This window comes from Bison bison, unplaced genomic scaffold, assembly GCF_000754665.1.
Source record: "Bison bison bison isolate TAMUID 2011002044 unplaced genomic scaffold, Bison_UMD1.0 scf7180017864309, whole genome shotgun sequence".
In the NCBI taxonomy this organism is placed as follows: Eukaryota; Metazoa; Chordata; class Mammalia; order Artiodactyla; family Bovidae; genus Bison; species Bison bison.
Genome location: NW_011494881.1, coordinates 7,595,217 through 7,618,973, shown reverse-complemented (window position 1 = coordinate 7,618,973; position 23,757 = coordinate 7,595,217). Strand labels below are relative to the sequence as shown.

Sequence of the window (23,757 nt, the reverse complement as noted above, 5' to 3'; positions counted from 1 at the left end):
TTAAACATCTTTAAACATGTTAAACATCTTTTCACATGTTTATTTGCCAACTGTATACCCTTTTTGGTGAGGGATCTTTTGTCTTGTACTTATTTTCTAATTGTATAGTTTGAGTTTTTACTGTTGAGTTTTGATAGATCTTTGTATATTCAGAGTACTAGTTCTTTGTTGAATATGTGGTTTGCAAATAATTTCTCCCAGTCTATAGCTTTTCTTTTCATTCTTTCCCCTCAGCTTTTATTGTACAAAAGTTTTTAATTTTGATGAGGTCCAATTTATCGATTTTTCCTTTATGAATCAAGGTTTTGGTGTCAAGTCTAAGAACTCTTTGCCTGACTCTAGATCACAAAGATTTTCGTCTATATTTTTTTCTAAGAGTTTTATATTTTACATTTAAGTTCTTGATAATTTTGATTTAATATTTATATTAGGTATGAAGTTTAAGTGTAATTAATTTCTTTGTAATGGAATTTTAGTTGCTCCAGCACTATTTGTTGAAAAGGTTTTCCTTTTTCCTTTAAATTGTTTTTTCATTTTTGTCAAAAATCAAACTGTCTCCTTCATTGGCAAGTGGATTCTTTTACCACTGAGCCACCTGGGAAGCCCTAAGAATATTTATGTAGGTCCTTAATTTGGGGTTCTCTATTCTGTTCCATTTGGAGAAGGCAATGGGACCCTACTCCAGTACTCTTGCCTGGAAAATCCCATGGACGGAGGAGCCTTGAAGGCTGCAGTCCGTGGGATCTCTGAGGGTCGGACACGACTGAGCAACTTCACTTTCACTTTTCACTTTCATGCATTGGAGAAGGAAATGGCAATCCACTCCAGTGTTCTTTCTTGCCTGGAGAATCCCAGGGATGGGGGAGCCTGGTGGGCTGCTGTCTATGGGGTCGCACAGAGTCGGACACGACTGAAGTTACTTAGCAGTAGCATTCTGTTCCATTAATCTATGTATCAGTATCAAACTCTTTTGATGACTAGAGCTTTGTAATAAGCTTGATATTGGATAGAATAATTCCTTCCACTTATTATTCTTTATCAAGATTGTTTCAGCAGTTTTAGAGTCTGTACCTTTCCATGTAAATTTTAGAATAAATTTGTTTAAGTCTTAAAAAAGCCTTACTAGGATTTTGATAGGAATTGCATTAAACTTATATATTAATCTGGGGAGAATTGACAGTTTTATCATGTTGAGTCTTCGGTCAATGAACAAGCCTATTTATTTATGTCTTCTTTGATATCTTTCTTTCAGCATTTTTTAACTTTCAGCATACAGACCCTGTACATGTTTTTGGTAAGTGTATATACTTAAGTATTTAATTTTTTAGAGTGATTGTAAATGGTAATATGTTTTTAATTTTGATTTCTGCACATCTTTTGTTAGTACAATTGACCCTTAAACAACACAGGTTTGAATGATACAGGTCCACTTATATATGGATTTTTAGAGAAAAATACATACTGTAATACTACATACTCTTCCTTTGGTTGAATGGCGGGGTATGGAGCCATGGATACTGGCGGGTGACTGTAAAGTTATGTAGGGATTTTCCACTGCTCAGGGTGCCTGCTTCCCTAACCCCTGTATTGTTCAAGGGTCAACTGTATATAGAAATCTATTGATTTTTGTGCGTTGATCTTATATCCCGTGACCTTATTATTACTTCTAGGAGTGTTTTTGTATATTCCTTGGGATTGCCTATATAGACATTATGTCATTTACAAATAGAGTTTTATTTCTCCCTTTGCAATCTGTATGTGTTTTATTCCTCTTTCTTGCTAATTACAGTGCCTAGAACTGCTGATATTAAATATAACGACAGCAGACCTCCTTGCTTTGTTCCTGTTTGTTGTTGTTCAATCACTAAGTTATGTCTGACTCTTTGCGATCCCATAGACTGCAGCATTCCAGGCTTCCCTGCCCTTTGCTGTCTCCTGGAGTTTGCTCAAATTCATGTCCATTGAGTTGGTGATGCTATTTAATCTTTTCATCCTCTGCTTCCCCCTTCTTTTGCCTTCAGTCTTTCCCAGCATCAGGGTCTTTTCCAATGAGTCTGCTCTTCATATCAGATGGTCAATATATTGGAGTTTCATCTTCAGTATCAGTCCTTCCAAAGAATACTCAGAGTTGATTTCCTTCAGGATTGACTGGTTTGATCTCCTTGCAGTCCAAGGAACTCTCAAGAGTCTTCTCTAGCACCACAGTTCAAAAGCATCATTTTTTCAGCACTCAGCCAACTCTCACATCTTTTACATGACTACTGGGAAAACCATAGCTTTGACTATATGGACCTTTATTGGCAAAGTGATGTCTCTGCTTTTTAATACACTGCCTAGGTTTGTCATAGCTTTCCTTTCCAAGGAGCAAGCATCTTTTAATTTTACGGCTATAGTCACTGTCTACAGTGATTTGGGAATCCAAGAAAATAAAATCTGTCACTGTTTCCACTTTTTATCCTTCTACTTGCCATGAAGTGATGGGACTGAATGCCATGATCTTAGTTCTTTTTGAATGTTGAGTTTAAAGCCAGCTTTTTACTTTCCTCTTTCATTGTCACCAAGAGTCTCTTTAGTTCCTCTTCATTTTTTCCATTAGGGTGGTATCATGTGCATATCTGAGGTTGTTGATATTTCTCCTGGTAATCTTGATTCCAGCTTGTGATTCATCCAGCCCAGCATTTCCCATGCTATACTCTGCATATATGTTGAATAAGCAGGGTGACAATATACAGCCTCGTTGTATATTTCTTAACCTTAGGGGGAAAGTATTATTTCACCTTTAAGTGTGATGTTAGCTGCAGGCTTTTGTGTAGATGCTCTTTATCAAGTTGTAATCACATATTTTAAAAATTTCAGGTGAAACTGTTTCTTCTATGGTGCTTTTTCTTATTCCCCTAAGCTAGTATTTAACCTCCATATTTCAGTAGCATTTGGCTTATATTACTATTATTGAATTCTTACTTAATTGTATTCTGGTTGATTTGTGTTCATCCATCCCTCCTTCAGACATACACACCCTCTAGGCTATGAGAGCAGATGCTGTTTTATTAATTTTTATATTGGTAGCTTACAGCAGTGTGCTGGCACTGTTGAATTGTTTGATTGAGTGAAGGAGTGAATGAAAGAATAATTGAATAAGAGAATGAGAAACTCTTATAGGGCTGAAAATAGTTTTTAGTCATATGAATATGAACTTTTGAGCTAGACAGAATTCAAATATCAGCCCTTCAGTTTAATGCTGCTGTGTGAAGTTGGTCAAACTACTAAATATTTCTGAACCTTAATTCTCTTATCTGTGAAATTAGGATAATAATAACCTACCTGAACAAATTAAGTGAAATACTACAAGTTAATTCTCAGTATAGTAGCTGTCATGTAATAGGCACTCAAATTTTAGTTTTCCTTTGTTTCTTCATTGAACTGTTGTAAGTATTAAGTTATAGTGATTGTAAAAATCACTTTGTGAACTGCGTCAGTTCAGTTCAGTTGAGTTGCTCAGTCGTGTCCGACTCTTTGCAACCCCGTGAACCACAGCACGCCAGGCCTCCCTGTCCATCACCAACTCCTGAAGTCCACCCAAACCCATGTTTTAAATTTTGTACATGTTTGTGTTAAATACAGTCAAACTAATTTTGATGATGTTGGCTTAAGAGGGAAAAATGGGGACATGAGAAAATGGAGAAGGTTTTCTCCAACAATAACTTCTGTTGAGCAATACCATGTACCAGCCACTCTGCTCAAACTTTACATGCAATGATTCATTTATTCTTTACAATAACCCTATGAAGCACATACTTCCTCTGAAGGATTATTTCTTAGTTTTTTAATTATAGTTTCCTTATCTCTACCCTTTCTAAATAAACCTCAGGAATTGGGCTAATACAATTTAATGCAGATTTCAAACTTTGTATTAAATGTGAAGAATAATAATTATTTCTTTTTTAAGCTCTCATCTTAGTATTGGGGACTGCATACCTTTAGGTTAAATCTTCATTTTTTTCAGGAAATCTTAGTAATGATATTTCCAGGCAGTTTGGTTCCAGAGCACCACAATAAAAAGAATACTGCAATAAAGCGGGTCAACTGAGTTTTTGTATGCCACTGGATATAAGAGTAAATATAGTTTACTATATAATATACTGTAAACATACACAGTATACTGTAGTCGCCTAAGTATGAAATAGCGTTATATCTAAAAAATACACTTCTTTTAACTGTGCTCTCAGGCTTGTGGGATCTTAGTTCCCTGACCAGGGATTCAATCAGGACCATGGCAGTGAAAGTCCTAACCCTGGACCACCAAGAAACGCCCCCAAATATATATATCTTAGTTAAAAAATACTTTATTGCTAAAAAATGCTAACCAACATCTGAGCCTTCAGCAAATTGTAATCTTTCTGCTGTTGGAGGGTCTGCTGCAGACTGAGCCATCAGGCCATCGAGGTGATGGTTGCTAAAGCTTAGGGTGGTAGTGATGGCTTCTTAAAATAAGAGAACAATGAACTTTGCCACATCAAGTGACTATTCCTTTTACAAATGACTTCTCTGTACTATGCAATGCTGTTTTGATAGCCTTTTACCCACAGTAGAATTTCTTTCAAAATTGGAGTCAGTCCTCTCCAAACCTGCCACTGTTTTATGAACTAAGTTTATGCAGTATTCTAAATCTTTTGTTGTCATTTCAGCAGTCTTCAAGCATGTTCACTAGGAGTAGATTCCATCTCAAAAAACCACATTCTTTGCTCATCTGTAGAAGTAACTCCTTATCTGTTCAAGTTTTATCATGAACCCCTCAAAGTCATCCATGAAGGTTGGAATAAACCTCTTCCAAACTCCTGATATTTGACCTGTTCCCATGAATCACAAATATTATTATTATTATTATTATTATTATTTTTGATCAGTCCTCATGGCTTGTGGGATTTTAGTTCCCCGACCAGGGATTGAACCCAGGCCCCTGGCAATGAGAGTCCTAACCACTGGACCACCAAAGAATTCCTCACAAATATTCTTAATGGCTTTTAGAATGAAGAGTGTGCTTTCCAGAAGGTTTTCACTTGACTTTGTCCAGATCAATTAGAGGAATTACTGTCTATAGCAGCTGTGTGTATGCGTGCTCAGTTGTGTTTGACTCTTTGTGACCCTTTGGATTGTAGCTTGCCAGGCTTCTCTGTCCATGGGATTTCTTAGGCAAGAATACTGGAGTGGGTTGTTATTTCTTCCTCCAGGGGATCTTCCCGACCCAGAGACTGAACCTGCATCTCCGGTATCTCTTGCACTGCAGGTGGATTCTTTACTGCCGAGCCATCGGAGAAACCCTAAAGGGATGTGCAGTATATTCTGAGTCAAACCTGGGCTTCCCACATGACAGAAATTCTGTCACTTAACCAGCAATACAAGCAGCATGGCAGCTATGGCTTTACAAAATGTGTTTCTTAAATAATAATGAAACTGCCCACCCAGATTGAGACCTGATCCCACTGTCTTTTAATTGAGATCACACGCCTGGTCTCAGAACTTAATAAAGCTCAGGTTCTCTACGTCTCAGTGAGGGACAGAGTGATAGATAGGAAGTGGATTTATCTAGATACACAGTCCATAGACAGACTACAATCCATCTCAAAAGGTGAGATGAGAATGGCCTTAGGAGAAACACTCTCCACAGATAGAGTGTGTGGTTAGTTTTAAGGAGTGGGAGGGTTTTGGGGAAGGGGCAGAGATTTCCAGGAATCGGGCCACTGCTCACTTTTAGACCTTTTATGGTTAGCCTCCAAAGTGTCATGACACCAGTGATACTGTAGGTGTGTCATTTAGATGCTAATGTATTAATATTGCAGTGAGCATTTAATGAGGCTCAAGATTCATGAAAATCAAATCTTCTGCATCTTGGACCTAGCTGGTTCTGACCAGTTTGTGTCTTATCCTCAAGGGCTGTGTCATTCTTTTAGAGGTTATTTCCTTCCCTCCTGTTTTTATAAGACCTGAAAGTCAAAATTTCTCCTTGATCCATGAGCTACAGAATGGATGTTGTGTTAGCAAGCATGAAAACATTAATTTGGTATATCTCCATCAGAACTCTTAGGTGACCAGGTACATTGTCAATGAACAGCAATATTTTGCAAAGAATCTTTTTTTCTGAGTTATAGGTCTCAACACAGGACTTAAAATATTCAGTAAACCATGTAAACGGATATGCTGTCATCCAGGCTCTGTTGTTCCATTTACAGAGCACAGACAGAGTACTGTTGTTCAGTTGCTCAGTTGTGTCCAGCTCTTTGCGACTCCATGGATTGCAACACGTCAGGCTTCCCTGTCCTTTACCATCTTCTGGAGTTTGCTCAAACTCATGTCCGTTGAGTTGGTGATACGATCCCATCTCATCCTCTCTCATTCCCTTCTCCTCCTGCCTTCAATCTTTCCCAATTAGGGTCTTTTCCAATGAGTCAGCTCTTCGCATCAGGTGGCCAAAGTATTAGAGCTTCAGCTTCAGAATCAGTCCTTCCAGTGAATATTCAGGGTTGATTTCCTTTAAGATTGACTGGTTTGATCTCCTTGCTGTCCAAGGGACTCTCAAGAGTCTTCGCAAACACCACAGTTTGAAAACATCAATTCTTCGGCACTCAGCCTTCTTTATGATCTGGCTCTCACATCCGTATGTGAGTACTGGAAAACCATGGCTTTGACTATATGGACCTTTGATGGCAAAGTAACGTCTCTGCTTTTCAATATGCTATCTAGGTTTGTCTTAGCTTTTCTTCCAAGGAGCAAGCATCTTTTAATTCCATGGCTGCTGTCACCATCCACAGTGATTTTGTTGAAGCCCAAGGAAATAAAATCTGTCACTATTTCCATTGTTTCCCCATCTATTTGCCATGAAGTGATGGGACTAGATGTCATGATCTTAGTTTTTTGAATGTTGAGTTTTAAGCCAGCTTTTTTGCTCTCCTATTTCACCCTCATCAAGAGGCTCTTTGGTTCCTCTTTGTTTTCTGCCATAAGGGTGGTGTCATCTGCATATCCGAGGTTATTGATATTTCTCCTGGCAATCTTGATTCCAGCTTGTGCTTCATTCAGCCTGGCATTTTGCATGATGTACTCTGCTATAAGTTAAATAAACAGGGTGACAATATACAGCCTTGATGTACTCCTTTCTCAAGTTTAAACCAGTGTGTTGTTCCATGTCCAGTTCTAAGTGTTGCTTCTTGACCTGCATACAGTTTTCTCGGGAGACAGCTAAGGTGGTCTGGTATTCCTATCTCTAAGTATTTTCCACAGTTTGTTGTGATCCACACAGTCAAAGGCTTTAGTGTAGTCAGAGAAGCAGAAGTGGATGTTTTTCTGGAACTCATTTTCTGTGTTCCAACAAATGTTGACAATTTGATCTCTGGTTCCTCTGCCTTTTTCACTTCCAGCTTATACATCTGGAAGTTCTTAGCTCACATACTGTTGAAGCCTAGCTTGAAGGATTTTGAGCATTATCTTGTTAGCATGTGAAATGAGTGCAATTGTGTGGTAGTTTGAACATTCTTTGGCATTGCCCTTCTTTGGGATTGGAATGAAAATTGTCCTTCTCCAGTCCTGTGGCCACTGTTGAGTTTTCCAAATTTGCTGACATATTGAGTGTAGCACTTTAACAGCATCATCTTTCAGGATTTGAAATAGCTGAAATTCCATCGCCTCTACTAGCTTTGTTTGTTGTGATGCTTCTTAAGGCCCACTTGACTTCGCACTCCAGGATGTCTGGTTCCTGACATCCTGGTAAGTGATCACACCATTGTGTTTATCCTGGCCATTAAGATCTTTTTTGTATAATTCTTCTTTGTATTCTTCTGAATATCTTCTCTTTCTGTTAGGTCCCTACCGTTTATGTCCATTTGTTGTTCCATTTATAGAATACAGACAGAGTAGACTTAGCATAATTCATAAGGGCCCTAAGATTTTTGAAACAGTAAATGATTGTTGGTTTTGACTTAAAGTCACCGACTATATTGAAACCGAGCAGGACCCTGTGGGGCCTTACCAAGTACAAAAGCGCTTCCATAACCCCTGTTTCTTGTTTGTAGAAAATGTTTTAGTCTCCTAGGCCTTCCCTAGGAAGCAGAATTCCACAGAGCAGACTCAAGTAGTTATTAATTAGAGAAATGAGGAAATGCAGAAACAAAGGAAAAGCAATCAAGCGAAAAAAGTAATGATAGCTTAAACCATAGTTCAGTGATAAAACAGAATCACAGGACTCTTAGTTCCTCCTGAAGGGATATACGTAACAATATGACACATATCTTTGAGATGCTCTGCAGAAACTAAAATCCCCACCCAGATGTAGAATGGTGACTGTATACTAACCATAAGCACTAGACCTTAGATTCAGTTCAGTTCTGTTGCTCAGTCATGTCTGACTCTTTGCAACCCCATGGACTGCAGCACACCAGGCTTACCTGTCCATCACCAGCTCCCAGACCTTGCTCAAACTGATGTCCATCTAGTCGGTGATGCCATTCAACCATCTCATCCTCTGTCGTCCCCTTCTTCTCCCGCCCTCAATCTTTCCTAGTATCAGGGTCTTTCCCAATGAGTCAGTTCTTCACATCAGGTGGCCAAAGTATTGGAGTTTCAGCTTCAGCGTCAGTCCTTCCAATGAATATTCAGGACTGATTTCCTTCAGGATTGACTGATTTGATCTCCTTGCAGTTCAAGGGACTCTCAAGAGTCTTCTCCAACACCACAGTTCAAAAGCATCAATTCTTTGTCCCTCAGCTTTCTTTATAGTCCAACTCTTATATCTGTACATGACTACTGGAAAAACCATAGCTTTGACTAGACGGACCTCTGTTGGCAAAGTAACGTCTCTGCTTTTTAATATGCTGTCTAGGTTGGTCATAGCTTTTCTTCCAGAGAGGAAGTAGCTTTTGATTTTATGGCTGCAGTCACCATCTGCGGTGATTTTGGAGCCCAAGAAAATAAAGTCTGTCACTGTTTCCACTGTTTCCCCATCTATTTGCCATGAAGTGATGAGACCGGATGCCATGATCTTAGTTTTTTTGAATGTTGAGAGTTTTAAGCCAGCTTTTTCACTCCTCTTTCACTTTCATCAATAGCCTCTTTAGTTCTTCTTTGCTTTCTGCCATAACAGTGGTGTCATCTGCGTATCTGAGGTTATTGGTATTTCTCCCGGCAATCTTGATTTCAGCTTGTGCTTCCTCCTGCCCGGTATTTCGCACAGTGTACTCTGCACATCAGTTAAATAAGCAGGTGACAATATAAAGCCTTCACATCCTCCTTTCCCAATTTGGAACCAGTCTGTTGTTCCATGTCCAGTACTAACTGTTGCTTCCTGACCTGCATACAGATTTCTCAGGAAGCAGATAAGGTTGTCTGGTAGTCCCATCTTTTTAAGAATTTTTCACAGACCCTAGACTGATTGGAACCAGAAGGTTGATGATTAAAATTTCTAAAATGTCATCCTGTTACCTCATCATCGACCAATTGGAAAGAAGTCCATAAGCTGATCACGCACTCTGCAACCCTCAATTCTAATGTTGCCTTTAAAAACCCTTGCCTGAAAGCCATCAGGGAGTTTTGGTCTTTTGAGCTTGAGTTACCTGTTCTTGCTTGGTGCCATGTAACAAGTGCTGTACTTTCCTTCACCACAGCTTGGTGTCATTAGATTGACTTTGCTGTCTGTTAGACAGGTTGAATTTGGTTTGATAACAGGATTAGCCCCTAACAAGAGAGTCAGGCTGTGTTTTGAAGCTTTGAAGCTGGGCTTTGACTTCTCTCCAGCTATGAAAGTCCTAAATGTCATTTTCTTCTAATAGTAGGCTATTTTGTCTACATTGAAAATCTGTTGTTTAGTGTAGCCACCTTTATTAATTGTCTTAGCCATATCTTCTGAATAACTTGCTGTACCTTCTACATCAGCACTTGCTATTTCACCTTGGGTTTCTATGTTACGGAGATGACTTCTTTCCTTAAACCTCGTGAACCAACCTCTGTTAGCTTCAAACTTTTCTTCTACAGCTCCCTTACTTCTCTCGGCCTTCACAGAATTGAGTAGCGTTTAGGGCCTTGCTCTGGCATAAGTTTTGGTTTAAGAGAATGTTGTGGCTGGTTTGATCTTCTACCCAGACCACAAACACTTTCTCCATATCAGCAGTACGGCTGTTTCACTTTCTTATCATTCATGTGTCACTGGAGTAGCACTTTTAATTTCCTTCAAGAACTTTTCCTTTGCATTAACAACTTGGCCAACTGTTTCCTGCATAAGACATAGCTTTCAGCTTGTCTTGGCTCTTGACGTTCCTTCCTCACTAAGCTTAATCGCTTCTAGCTTTTGATTTAAAGTGAGAGACATGTGACTCTTCCTTTCATTTGAACACTTAGAGGCCAGTGTAGGGTTTTTAATTTCTATATTGTTGTGTCTCAGGGAATAGGGAAGCTCTAGAAGAGGGAGAAGGGGGAACAGCTGGTTGGTGGATTGGTCAGAACAGAGCAACGTTTATGAAATTTGTTGTGTTACATGGGCATGATTTGTGATGCCCCAAAATAACATTAACAGCAGAGATTGCTGATCAGAGACTGCCATAACAAGTATAATAATGAAAAAATGGGGACTTCCCTGGTGGTGTTGTTGCTAAGTCACTTCAATCGTGTCCGACTCTGTGTGACCCCATAGACGGCAGCCCACCAGGCTCTGCCGTCCCTGGGATTCTCCAAGCAAGAATAGTGGAGTGGGTTGCCATTTCCTTCTCCAGTGTATGAAAGTGAAAAGTGAAAGTGAAGTCGCTCAGTCGTGTCCGACTCTTCGCGACCCCATGGACTGCAGCCTACCAGGCTCTTCCGTCCATGGGATTTTCCAGGCAAGAGTACTGGAGTGGGGTGCCATTGCCTTCTCTGGACTTCCCTGGTGTCTCAGTGGTAATGAATTCACCTGCCAGTGCGGGAGACATGGGTTTGATCCCTAATCTGGGAAGATCCCACATGCCATGAAGCAACTAAGCCCCTGGGCCGCAACTATTGAGCCTGTATTCTAGAGCCTGGAACTGTAACTAATGAACCCATGTGCGGCAGCTCCTGAAACCTGCGTGCCCTGCAGCCCACGCTCTGCAACAGGAGATGCCACTGTCATGACAAGCCTGCGTGCCACAACTAGAGAGTAGGCCTTGCTCACTGAGACTAGAGAAGAGTGAAGAGCAGCACAGCCAAAATAAATAAAGAAATAAACTACTGTTAAAAAAAGTGAAGCTCAATTAAATGAGGTGTGTCTACACTTTGTACTTCTTCACGTGTACATTAGCTGCCCCCCAATATATTAGGTTCTTCAGTTGTATGAAATTGATGAGAGCAATGAATTTGTTTATTGTCTATGGCACGTCAGTTTTTTCCCACAGAGATCACCAATAAAGCTTGAATTAATTTCTGAAAGAAGAGAAAAGCAGCAGACTGTTTGAATTCAATATATTTAGTGGGTTAAGATCTATTTTGATTAGTTCTCTCTTTTTTTATTTGTGGTAAAATATACAAAGAAGAATTTATCACCTTACATTTTATGAGTGACAGTAGTTCTAAACATAGGCACATTGTTGTGTAACCAATCTCTAGAACTCTTCTTATCTTGCAAAACTGAAACTCAATACCCATTAAACAACTCCTCCCCATTCTTCCCTTCCCACGGTGCTTGGCAACCACAATTCTACTTTTTGTTTCTAAATTTGCCTCTTTAGGTACCTAACATAAATAAATTATAGAGTATTCGTCCTTTTGTGCATAGCTTGTTTCGCCTAGCATAAGGTTCATATGTATTGTAGCATGTATCAGAATTTTGTTCCTTTACAAGGCTGAATAATATTCCGCTGTCTGTATATTTCACATTTTGCTTATTGGTTCACTTGGGTTGCTTCCATCTTCTGGCTGTTGTGAATAATGCTGCTGTGAATATGGGCATACAGTAGTCTCTTTGAGACCTTGCTTTCGTTTCTTTTTTCCTTCGGTTTTATTGAGATATAATTGATGCATAGCACTGTGTAAGTTTAAGGTGCACGGCATAATGATTTGATTTACATACATCATGAAATGATTATCACAGTAAGTTTAGTGAACACCCATTATCTCATGTTTGGTTTCCTGGTGGCTCACATGGTAAAGAATCAGCCTGCAATGCAGGAAACCCAGGTTTGATCCCTGGGTCAGGAAGATCTCTTGGAGAAGGAAACGGCAACTACTCCAGTATTCTTGCCTGGAAAATCCCATGGACAGAGGAGCCTGGAGGGCTGCAGTCCATGGGGTCACAAAGAGTCAAACACAACTGAGTGACTAACACTTTCACTTTCATCACCTCATATAGACACAAAATTAAAGAAATATAAAAAATTTTTCCTTGAGATGAGAACTCTCAAGATTTGCTATCTTACAACTTTCATACATAACATATAGTTCTGAGTTCAGTCGCTCAGTCGTGTCCGACTCTTTGGGACCCCATGAATCGCAGCACGCCAGGCCTCCCTGTCCATCACCAACTCCCGGAGTTCACTCAGACTCACGTCCATCGAGTTAGTGATGCCATCCAGCCATCTCATCCTCTGTCGTCCCCTTCTCCTCCTGCCCCCAATCCCTCCCAGCATCAGAGTCTTTTCCAATGAATCAACTCTTCGCATGAGGTGGCCAAAGTACTGGAGTTTCAGCTTTAGCATCATTCCTTTCAAAGAAATCCCAGGACTGATCTCCTTCAGAATGGACTGATTGGATCTCCTTGCAGCCCAAGGGACTCTCTAGAGTCTTCTCCAACACCACAGTTCAAAAGCATCAATTATTTGGCGCTCAGCTTTCTTTACAGTCCAACTCTCACATCCATACATGACCACTGGAAAAACCATAACCTTGATGTTGTACATTACATCACTAGTACTTAATTATCTTATAGCTATGAATTTGTACCTTTTGATTACTTTCATCCAGTTCTCCCTCCTTCCCCTTCCTGCCTTGGTAACCACAAAGTTGACCTCTTTTTCTATGAGTTTGTTTGTTTTGAAGTACAGTTGACCTACAACACTATGTTAGTTCCAGTTACCCATCATAGTGATTTAATATTTCTATATATTTCAAATGATCACCATGCTAAGTCTACTTACGATATATCACCATACAAAGATATTTCTTAATTATTGAATATATTCCCCAGATTGTACATTTCATACCAGAGATTCATTTATTTTACAGCTGAAAGTTTGTACCTCTTGATCTCCCTTACCTATCTCTTTCCTCCCCCAGCTCCCCTTCCCTCTGGAAATCACTTATTTGTTCTCTGTATCTATAATTATGTTTTGTTTATTCATTTGTTTTGTTTTTTAGATTCCAAATATAAATGAAATCATCCTTCTTTTGATCTTTTACATTTTAATCTGATGGCTATCTGTTCTGTTTGAATTCCTTTCTCTTTATTATGGTGTGTTTGTTTATTATAGATTTTTGGTTTATGGTAACCATGAAAGTTTTTACATAGTTATATGTCTATATGGGCTTCCCTGGTGGCTCAGTGGTTAAGAATCCACCTGCCAGTGTAGAAGACATGGATTTGCTCCCTGGGTCAAGAAGATCCCAGGAGAAGGAAATGGCAACCCACTCCAGTATTCCTGCCTGGGAAGTATTATGGACAGAGGAGCCTGGGGAGCTACAGTTCATGGGATTACAAAAAAGTTGGAGATGACTTAGCTTCTAAACAACAACCACGTGGGGGGGGGTGTGTGTGTGTGTATGTGATTATTTTAAGCTGCAGATCTTTTAAGTTCAAATGCATTTTAACAACCCTGCATTTTTACTCTCCCCCCAACCCATGTTTGCTGATTTTGAAATCATATTCTATTACATCTTTGTGTATACCTTAACTACTTACTGTGGATATAGATTATTTTTGTCTTTTAACTTTCCTACTAGCTTTATGTATGGTTGGTTTATTACATTTACCAATGAGATTTTGCCTTTTGTAATTTTCTTTTTTAAAATTTTATTTATTTATTTTTGACTGTGCTAGGTCTTCATTGCTGCATGGGCTTTTCTCTAGTTGCGTCTAGCGGGGATTACTCTCTAGTTGCAGTGTACAAGCTTCTTATTGTGATGGCTTCTGTTGTCACAGAGCGCGGGCTCTAGGGCATGTGGGCTTCATTAGTTGTGGGATCCCTAAATCAGGGATCGAACCCATTTTTCCTGTGTTGGCCAGCAGATTCTTTACCACTGAGCCACCAGGGAAGCCCCTTTTGTAGTTTTTGTATTTCTAGTTGTGGATTTTCTTTTTACTCAGAGAAGTTACCTAAACATTTCTTTAAGAAACATTTATTTATATGACTGCACTGGGTCTTTGTTTGGTACATGGGATCTTCAGTGTGGTGTGTGGGCTCTAGGTTGCAGAGCGGGCTTCTCCAGTTGCGTCATGTGAGCTTCTCTCTAGTTGTGGTGCAGGGGCTCAGGAGTTGTGACGTGCAGGTTTAATTGCCTTGCAGCATGTGGAATCTTGGTTCTCTGACTAGGGATTGAACCCACATCCCCTGCATTGGAAGGTGGGTTCTTAACCATGCTAAATGTTTCTGTAAAGCTGGTTTGCTGCTGCTGCTAAGTCGCTTCAGTCGTGTCCGACTCTGTGCGACCCCATAGACGGCAGCCCACCAGGCTCCCCCGTCCCTGGGATTCTCCAGGCAAGAACACTGGAGTGGGGTGCCATTTCCTTCTCCAATGCATGAAAGTTTAAAGTGAAAGTGAAGTCGCTCAGTCATGTCCGACTCTTAGCGACCCCATGGACTGCAGCCCACCAGGCTCCTCTGTCCATGGGATTTTCCAGGCAAGAGTACTGGAGTGGGGTGCCACTGCCTTCTCCGAAAGCTGGTTTGGTGGTGCTGAACTCTTAGCTAGCTTTTGCTTGTCAGTAAAACTTCATATTTCTCTATCAAATCTGAATGAAAGCCTTGGGAGGTAAAGTATTCTTGGTTATAGGTTTTTCTATTTCATCATTTTAAATATATTGTGCCACTCCCTCTGGCGTTCAGAATTCTACTGAACAGCCTTATGGGAGTTCATCTGTAACTTTTTGCTTTTACGTTGCTTATTTTTAATATTCTCTCTTCTTTAGTTTTTGCCATTTTAATTACAGTGTGTTTACTTGTCATCCTCTTTGGATTGATCCTTTTGGGATCTCTCTGTTTCCTGGGCCTGAATGTTTGTTTTCTTTTCCAGGTTAGGTAAGTTTTCCTGTATTATATCTTGAAATATGTTCTCTGTCTCTTTCTTCCCACTTTTCCTTCTGGGACCCCTACAATGTGAATGTTAGTATGCTTGATATTGTCTGAGAGGTCTTTCAAGCTGTCTTCATTTCTTTTCTTTTTTCTTTTTAGCTTTAGTGATTTTCACGACTCTGTCTTCCAGCTTGCTGCTCCGTACCTCTGTATCATCTAATCTACTGTTGCTGCCTTCTAGTGTATTTTTCATTTCATTTACTGTATTTTTCAACTCTGTTTGGTTCTTTTTTATATTCTCCAACTCTGTGTTAAAAACCTCTAACTTCTGACTCTCTTCATCCAGTCTTCTCCTGAGTTCCTTGAACATCTTTACGATAATTATCGTGAACTCTTTATTGAATAGATTGCTTATCTCCACTCACTTAGTTCTTTTGGAGATTTAATCTTGTTCCTTCATTTGGAGCATATTCTTCTGTCACCTCATTTTGCCTGATTTGCTGTTTTTATTTTCATGTATTTGGTAGATTGGTTTCTTTCCTGATCTTAGAGAAGTGGTCTTTTTTAGGAGACGTCCTATGACAGTAGTGTACTTACCTCTGGTCACCAGAGCTATGTATGTGGATCCTTCTGTTGTGGTAGGCTAGATTACTGTGAGTGGTCTGGTAGGTGTCACTGGCCACCTGTCTAGTTGGTTGCCAGGCCCTGACTTGTGCAGAGGCTATCAGCTGCTGGTGGATAGGGACGGGTCATGAGGGGGCTGGCTGTGGGGCTCCAGGGGTCCTGGGGCTAGTATTGGCACACGGATGGGCAGAGCTATATTCCAGGGTGGGTGGTTGCATAGCAGGGAGTCCTGGATCTATTGTTGGTCTGCTAGTGGGTAGGGTCAGGGCCCCAGGGGTCGTGGGCCTAGTGCCAGCCTACTGATGGGTGGGGGCAGGTTTCTGATATGACTGTCTGTGGGGTCCTGGGTATCTTGAAGCTGGTGTCAGCCTACCGGTATTGGATTCCTGGGCTGGTGCCTGCCCGTTGGTGGGTGAGGCTGTGTCCCAGAGTCTCTGGCTAGCCTGCTGGTGGTTGGGGCTATGTCCCTGCTTGGCTAGCTGCTTGACCTAAGGTGTCCCAGTACTGGTGCCGATAGGCTGGTAGGTGGGGCTGGGTTCTAGGATTAATAAGCTAAAGGCAGGATTCCAGATTGGCATTTGTCAGCATCAGTGTCCACATGTTAGGACAAGTGCCCCAAAGAGCTTCTGCCAGTGTCTTTGTCCCTAGAATGAGCTCCAGTTACCTCCTGCCTCTCCAGGAGACTCTCCAAGACCATCAGTGGGTTTTGACCCAGGCTCTTTTTAAATTACTGCTTCTGCTCTGAGTCCCAGAGTGTGTGAGATTTTGTGTGTGCCCTTTAAGGTGGGATCCCACACGTAAAGGGCTCCCACAGCCTGCTGTCTCTCCCAGATGTAAGTCCCACTGGCTTTCAAAGCCAAATGTTGTGGGCTTGTTGTCCTGGTGCAGGAACCAGGGCTGCTGCTGCTACTGCTACATCACTTCAGTCGTGTCCGACTCTGTGCGACCCCATAGACCGCAGCCCACGAGGCTCCCCCGTTCCTGGGATTCTCCAGGCAAGAACACTGGAGTGGGTTGCCATTTCTTTCTCCAATGCATGAAAGTGAAAACTGAAAGTGAAGTCACTCAGTTGTGTCCAACTTTTAGCGACCCCATGGACTTCAGCCTACCAGGCTCCTCCACCCATGGGATTTTCCAGGCAAGAGTACTGGAGTGGGTTGCCATTGCCTTCTCTGGAACCAGGGCTAGGAGCCTGGATATGAGGCGTGGACTCCTCATTCTTTGAGGAGAACCATGGTAATTGTAATTGTCTTCCCATTTAGGCAATTGTAATTGCCTTCCTGGGGATGTGAGTCTTGACTACACCATATCACCACCCCTCCTACCCATCTTTTCTTCTTTATATCTTTAGCTGTAGAAGAAATCCTTTCTGCTGGTCTTCCAGTTTTTCTCATCAGTATTTCCTCTATAAATAATTGTGATTTTGGCGTACCCATTGGAGGAGGTGAGTTCAAGGTCTTTCATCCTCTTGGCCACTTCTCTTGATTCTTTTGGATACCCAGAAGTGGAATTGCTGGATTGTATGATAGTTCCATTTTTAATTTTTTTTGAGAAATTGCCACACCATTGTCTACAGTGGCTGCACCACTGTACAGTCCCACTGGCAGTTCCCATCTCTTCATGTCCTCAGTAACAACTGTAATATTCTAGTTTTGTTTTTTTTTTTGATTGTAGCCATCCTAATGAGTGTTTTCGATTTTCATTTTTTTTGTGCTTTGCATTTTCCTAAAGACCCATGATTTTGAGCATCTTTTCATGTGCTTATTGGCCATTTGTATATCTTCTTTAGAGCAATGTCTACTTGAGTCCTTTGTACCCTTTTAAATTGATTGTTGTTAAGTTTTAAGGAGTTCTTTATATATTCTAGATATTAGCTCCATATCAGATAAATGATTTGCAGATACTTTGTCCATTGTGTGGGTTGCCTTTCACTCTTCTGACTATGTCTTTTGATGCTCAGAATTTCTCTGTTTTAAAATATTTTATTATTTATGACTTAAGATATTTAAAAAGAATAATACAGTAAGTATCCTTGTGTCTACTATCCAGCAAATTAAATATTACTAAATAAGTTGAAGGCCCCTGGGTTTTCCCTTCTTGATCACAAATCCCTTGCCATCTCTCAAAGGTAACCAGTAGTGAATTTGATGTTTTGCTGACTAATTTATATTCCAAAGTCAGCCTCTTAGTGTATTAGAAGCTTACCATGACAGAGAATACTGCAGAAGTCCTTGGAATGCTGCGATGAGAAGGGTTAATTCTTAGATTTCTGTTTTTTTTTGTTTTTGTTTTTGTTTTAAGTTGAAAGGCCAGTTTGGCACGCTGTCAAATAGTTTTATGTAACAGGTGCACAGACATGTTTTTTGAATGACTGTTTGGTACCCACATACTTTTGACGGAAAATAATTAAAATACCACTATTACATCATTTTGACGTGAGTTCTACATATCTTTTCAGTTAGGATTAATATTTGCTTTGCTAGTAAATAGCCAGCTATGGCAAAGTGAATGTTTTCTTAGAGGTAGTGAAATGGAGGGGCAAACTTGAGTTTGGAGCATTTAGCTATAACTGCAAGCAGTCCATTTAGCTGCCTCTGTTAATTGAGACTTGTAGACAGGACAAGCAGAATAAGAGAGATGTACAAGTGTTACATTCCTAGTTTAAAAAATGAGCTGTAATTTCTGAAAAAGAGGAGTGATTCTTGTCAGGTCTGACTCTGGTCAAGGACCTGTTGAAACAAGTAGTGTGATGTTCACAGGATCGTAGTGAAGGACCTGACCTCCATGTAAAGTGAAAATAAGATTCTTCTCTAGTGAGGCCATAATGAGAGCAGCAGCAACTGCCAGTTCTGCCGTGACTGCCTAAACGTAGTGGCTGTGTGAGGTGGCCGGAGCAGGAAATGACTGGGCGACAGTAGGCGTGTCCGGGGAAGGAGTTGTTCTGGGTCTGGCCAAGTGCTTACACAGGTGAGAGTGTCACTTTAAACATACAAAGACCTGCTGGCTGGAGGAGGAGCCGCTTCCTGAGGATCAGGTGCACATCTGAAGGGATGAGCTCATTCTTCTAAGCAGACCTGCCCTAGATGCTGAGTGAATGTTTTCCTTATTGCAAGTCCTGCAGCTGAGAGAATCAGGAAATGGTTGAAGCTTTAGCCACTTTGTAAGTAGCAAAAAAAAAAAATAGAAGCAGTTTTGGGACTCTTCTGAAATGTGTGGTTGTAAATATCACGGTAAAGGCGACACATGTGCACATTTGTTTTTTCTCCAAGTTGAGGATTGCAGTAAAGTGTACCACGGGTTGAGGAAAGCTTTGGTGGTTCTAGCTTTATTCTAGTGATTTTTTTGAGGTGATTTAATAATTTATTTCCTAGACTGTCTTGTTTTATTTTTCTTCTTTAGGAAATAAAAATCTTGAGGGCTCCCTTTTAATTAATAAAGATCATTATGGCTTTTTTAAAGCTTTAGTTTGTGGGACTTACTTCACTTTTTAGTCCACTCTGCTTACTTTCAGAGCTCTATGCCTGATTCTGTTTTACTTTTTGTTTTAATTTGCCTATTCAGTTTAAGTAAGCTTCTTTAAAATTAAGTTGGCTTAAAAGAGAAATATCAATTATTAATTAGTTTTTCTTAAACTTTTTTTATTTTGAGATATTTCTCAAAATTCACTCAGAATTAGTTGTGATATATTCTTTACCCAGTTTCTCCCAGTGGTAACATCTTGAAAAACTATAGTACAGAGTCACAACCAGCATACTGACATTGATACAGTGAAGGTACAGAGCATTTTCACCACCATAGGATACATCATATTTCCCTTTTACAGCTACACCCACTTGCTTTACACCTACCTGCTCCTTAACTCTTGTCAACCAGTAACTGAAAAATCAGTTTTTAAGCAAGAAGTTTTGCCTGCTGTCTTAAGTAGTTTTGAGTTAGAGAGCTACATAGCCTTATGAAAAAGAGCCCTAGGTAGACTGCAATAGATTTTGATTCATTGTAGCTCTTTGACCTTGGGTAAATAATTTAAGTTTCTCTGTGCTTCAATTCCCCTATATATAGAATAGGATAATGGTATATTAATTTCTTTGTAACCTATTTAAAGGGTTTTTGAGAAATTCTAAATGTCTTTTAAAAGTATTGTATCAGTTTAGTTCAGTTCAGTCACTCAGTCGTTTGCGACTCTTTGCAACCCCATGGACTTCAGCACACCAGGCCTCCCTGTCCATCACCAGCTCCCGGAGTTTACACAACTCATGTCCATTGAGTTGGTGATGCCATCTAACCATCTCATCCTCTGTCGTTCCCTTCTTCTCCCGCCTTCAATCTTTCCCAGCATCCGGGTCTTTTCCTATGAGTCAGTTCTTCGCATCAGATGGCCAAAGTACTGGAGTTTCAGCTTCAGCATCAGTCCTTCCAATGAATATTCAGGACTGATTTCCTTTATGATGGACTGGTTGGATCTCCTTTCAGTCCAAGGGACTCTCAAGATTCTTCTCCAACACCCAGTTCAAAAGCATCAATTCTTCGGCGCTTGGCTTTCTTTATAGTCCAATTCTCACATCTGTACATGACCACTGGAAAAACCATAGCTTTGACTAGATGGACCTTTCTTGGCAAAGTAATGTCTCTGCTTTTTAATATGCTGTCTAGGTTGGTCATAACTTCTCTTCCAAGGAGCAAGCGTCTTTTAATTTCATGGCTGCAGTCACCATTGGCAGTGATTTTGGAGCCCAGAAAGATAGTCTGTCATTGTTTCTCCATCTATTTTCCATGAAGTGATGGGACCAGATGCCATGATCTTAGTTTTCTGAATGTTGAATTTTAAGCCAACTTTTTCACTCTCCTCTTGCACTTTCATCAAGAGGCTCTTTAGTTCTTCTTCGCTTTCTGCCATAAGGGTGGTGAGATGAGATTCTAAATATCTTTTAAAGAGAAGTACTGTATAAATTATTATTAACAGCAAGGACAATAGTTTTCAAACTGGAAAGTATATAGCAAATTCTAAACTAGAAACTAGCCCAGGATAGTAAGTAAGAATGATCATTTTAAAGTGAATTAAAATTTTAAGGCTCAGTTGAGTTTCATATTACTGAGTTAACTGGCTGATGATTTCAGAGTCACCGTTGTTAATCTTTGAGAAATCATAAAGACCAGAAAGAGTCAACCATCCTGATATCCAAGGAAAAAAGGAAAGTAGTTGGAAAACTGCAGACCTGTAAAATTAATGTTAATCCAGAAAAATTACATAAGTGATCAAACAGATGATATGGCGTATTAACCAAAAAGATTTAGTTTAGGTTTGATTATTATAAATAATTTCTTCTTATTTCTATTCTTAAATTCTGTTACTTCTCTTTAGAACCACTAGGTTATTAGATCAAATTTAAAACATGTTAATTAGATATGTAGGTATTACAAAGATGAAGGAATAGTTAATTTGACAGATGATGACTATAGCTTGAAAAATTATGCCCATAAGGTGAAATCATGGGGTCAAACTGAAATTAAATTTAGCAAGTATAAGTCCTGTGTTTAAATTCAAAACCTCAAATGCACAGTAACAGGATGAGGAAGAGCTGGTTGGGCAGTGGTTCATGTGAAAAATAACTGGGAATTTTGGTTAATCACAAATGTAGCAGTAATTGCCTAGGTAGTATGGCTGCCAAAAATGCCTTTAGCTATGTTACAAGTGTATCCAGGTCACAAAACTATTGGTTTCAATATATTTTTGTACTAATTTGGAAACACATTTTGCATATTGGCTTAAGTGTACACTGACAAAGTTGAAAGCATTCTAAGGGAGGCAGACTAGACCAAAAATGGTCTGAATCCATTTATGTAGGAAACTGTTGGGATTTGGGTATTGGGAAATTGTAAAATAATTTAAAATGAATGTGTAGAAAGTTATTTAAATTTTATGGCATTTAAAATGGAAAAAATATATAATACCACGTTCCCACCTTTCAGAATTAACTACTATTAACATTTATTTTTCTTCTTTCTCTCTTAGAAATAAAACAATAGAGATAAAATCAAAGCCCCTTTCCTCTTTCTCCCTACAAGGAAGTTTATCTTATTTTTATCAAAGTAACCTATGTGCATAGTTTAAAAAATTTGAATAGTTTATATGCATAGAAGAAAGAATAGCAGTTATCCCCTCTCACAGTGGCAACCATAATCAGCTCTCTTAAGTATTTGTAATAGTATACTTATAACAATTACTTTTTTTTTTAGCAATTACTTTTAAAAGCTATTAAATCTATAAAAAGTGTTTAATATGAGGGACATGAGGTATTGGCACTTTTAAACACATATATGTCTTCTCCCTTATATTTTTAACTTAGTTACGTATTTTGTGAGTGAAATCATTGTTGTTTATATTATACAGATATTGAACCTGGGCTATATACTCTGATGATAATTTTTTCCTTACGTGGCTTTTAATTTTCCATAGACATAATGGCCTTGCTTTTTTGTGTTTCTTTTTGACTGCACTGGGTGTTCATTGCTTTGTCCAGTTGCAGCGAGCAGGGGCTTCTCTATAGTTGTGAAGCGTGGGCTTCTCATTGCAGTGACTTCTCTGTTTCTGAGCACAGGCTCAGTAGTTGGGCCTTGAGGGCTCTAGAGCGTGGGCTCAGGAGTTGTGGTGCACGGCTTAGTTGCTCCACAGTATGTAGGATATTCCTGGACAGGGATCGAACCTGTGTCCAGTGCATTGGCAGCGGATTCTTATCCACTGCGCCACCAGGGAAGTCCTGCTTTGCTTTTTCCATTTGATTGGTGTTCAAAGTTCTGATCACTATTATAGAGGACTTCCCTGGTGGCTCAGATGGTAAAGCGTCTGCCTACAATGTGGGTTCAGTCCCTGGGTTGGGAAGATCTCTTGGAGAAGGAAATGGCAACCCACTCCAGTATTCTTGTCTGAAAAATCTATGGACGGAGGAACCTGGTAGGCTATAGTCCACGGGGTCACAAAGAGTCGGACACGATTGTGCTGGTAGGCTAAGACTCGTAGATAGGATCTAAAACTTGACTCCATTCATTCAAATTCAGTAAATAAGTTATCAATCTTTTTTCCCCCTTAGAAATCTACCTTGTATACTCCATTTTAAAAATGATATATAGCATTAAATCTTAAGACTATATCACATTGTATTTATCCATTCTCCTTTGATGAACATTTAAATTGTTTTCGGTTTTCCTCTATTTAAAAAAGATACATGTATGGGAATTTTCCTAGGCTACAATAAGAAGTGAAATTGCTAGTTATCTATTGCTGCGTAACAAATTACCTCAAAATTTTGCAACTTAAAACATATTTGTTATCTCTGTTTCTGTGAGTCTGGTATCAAGGTGTATCTCTCATAGGCTGTCATCAAGTTGTTAACAGGGGCTTTGATTTCATGTGAAGATTCAACTGGGGGATGATCACTTTCCAGGTTCTACCTCTCATGTGGCATGATTCAGTTGCTCACAGGTTAATTGATTGAGGACCTTAGTTCTTTACTAGCTTGTTGGCTGAAGCATCCTTTAGTTCCTTGCCTTGTGGGAGTCTCCATACAACACAGAGACTTCCATTACAGTGAAGAAGATGGAAGCCAGAGTCTATAACCTAATCCTGGAAATGACATCCCATCGCCTTTGCTGTATTCTGTTCATTAGAAGCAAGTTACCAGATCCAGCCCATAGATTAAGGGTGAGGATTATATGAGGGGATGAATAAAGTTGTATACTGCTTTCAGTCATGGCTGTAGTAGAGTATTTAGCTTGGAAAGAGATGATTAAGGGAACGCACGAGTTTTGTCTTCTAAATTTGAAAGGCTTGCATGCGTGCATGCTAATAAGTCTCTTCAGTCGTGTCTGACTCTTCTGAATCCCACCAGGCTCCTCTGTCCATAGGGATTCTCCAGACAAGAAC

The 23,757-nt window shown here is 39.8% G+C and overlaps 1 protein-coding gene across 13 annotated transcripts in view; it reads left to right on the top strand.

Annotated features, from left to right (window-relative positions):
• USP54 (ubiquitin specific peptidase 54) overlaps window positions 1–23,757 on the top strand; it is a 133,762-nt gene that overhangs the window by 9,739 nt on the left and 100,266 nt on the right. For 9 of the 13 annotated variants that reach the window (XM_010852310.1, XM_010852312.1, XM_010852293.1 and 6 more), the window contains exon 2: window positions 1,253–1,294. The exons of 1 other annotated variant lie outside the window; for it this stretch is intronic. The gene's annotated coding sequence lies outside the window, so the exon portion shown is untranslated. 3 more of the 13 variants (XM_010852298.1, XM_010852297.1, XM_010852305.1) reach the window with 2 other exon arrangements.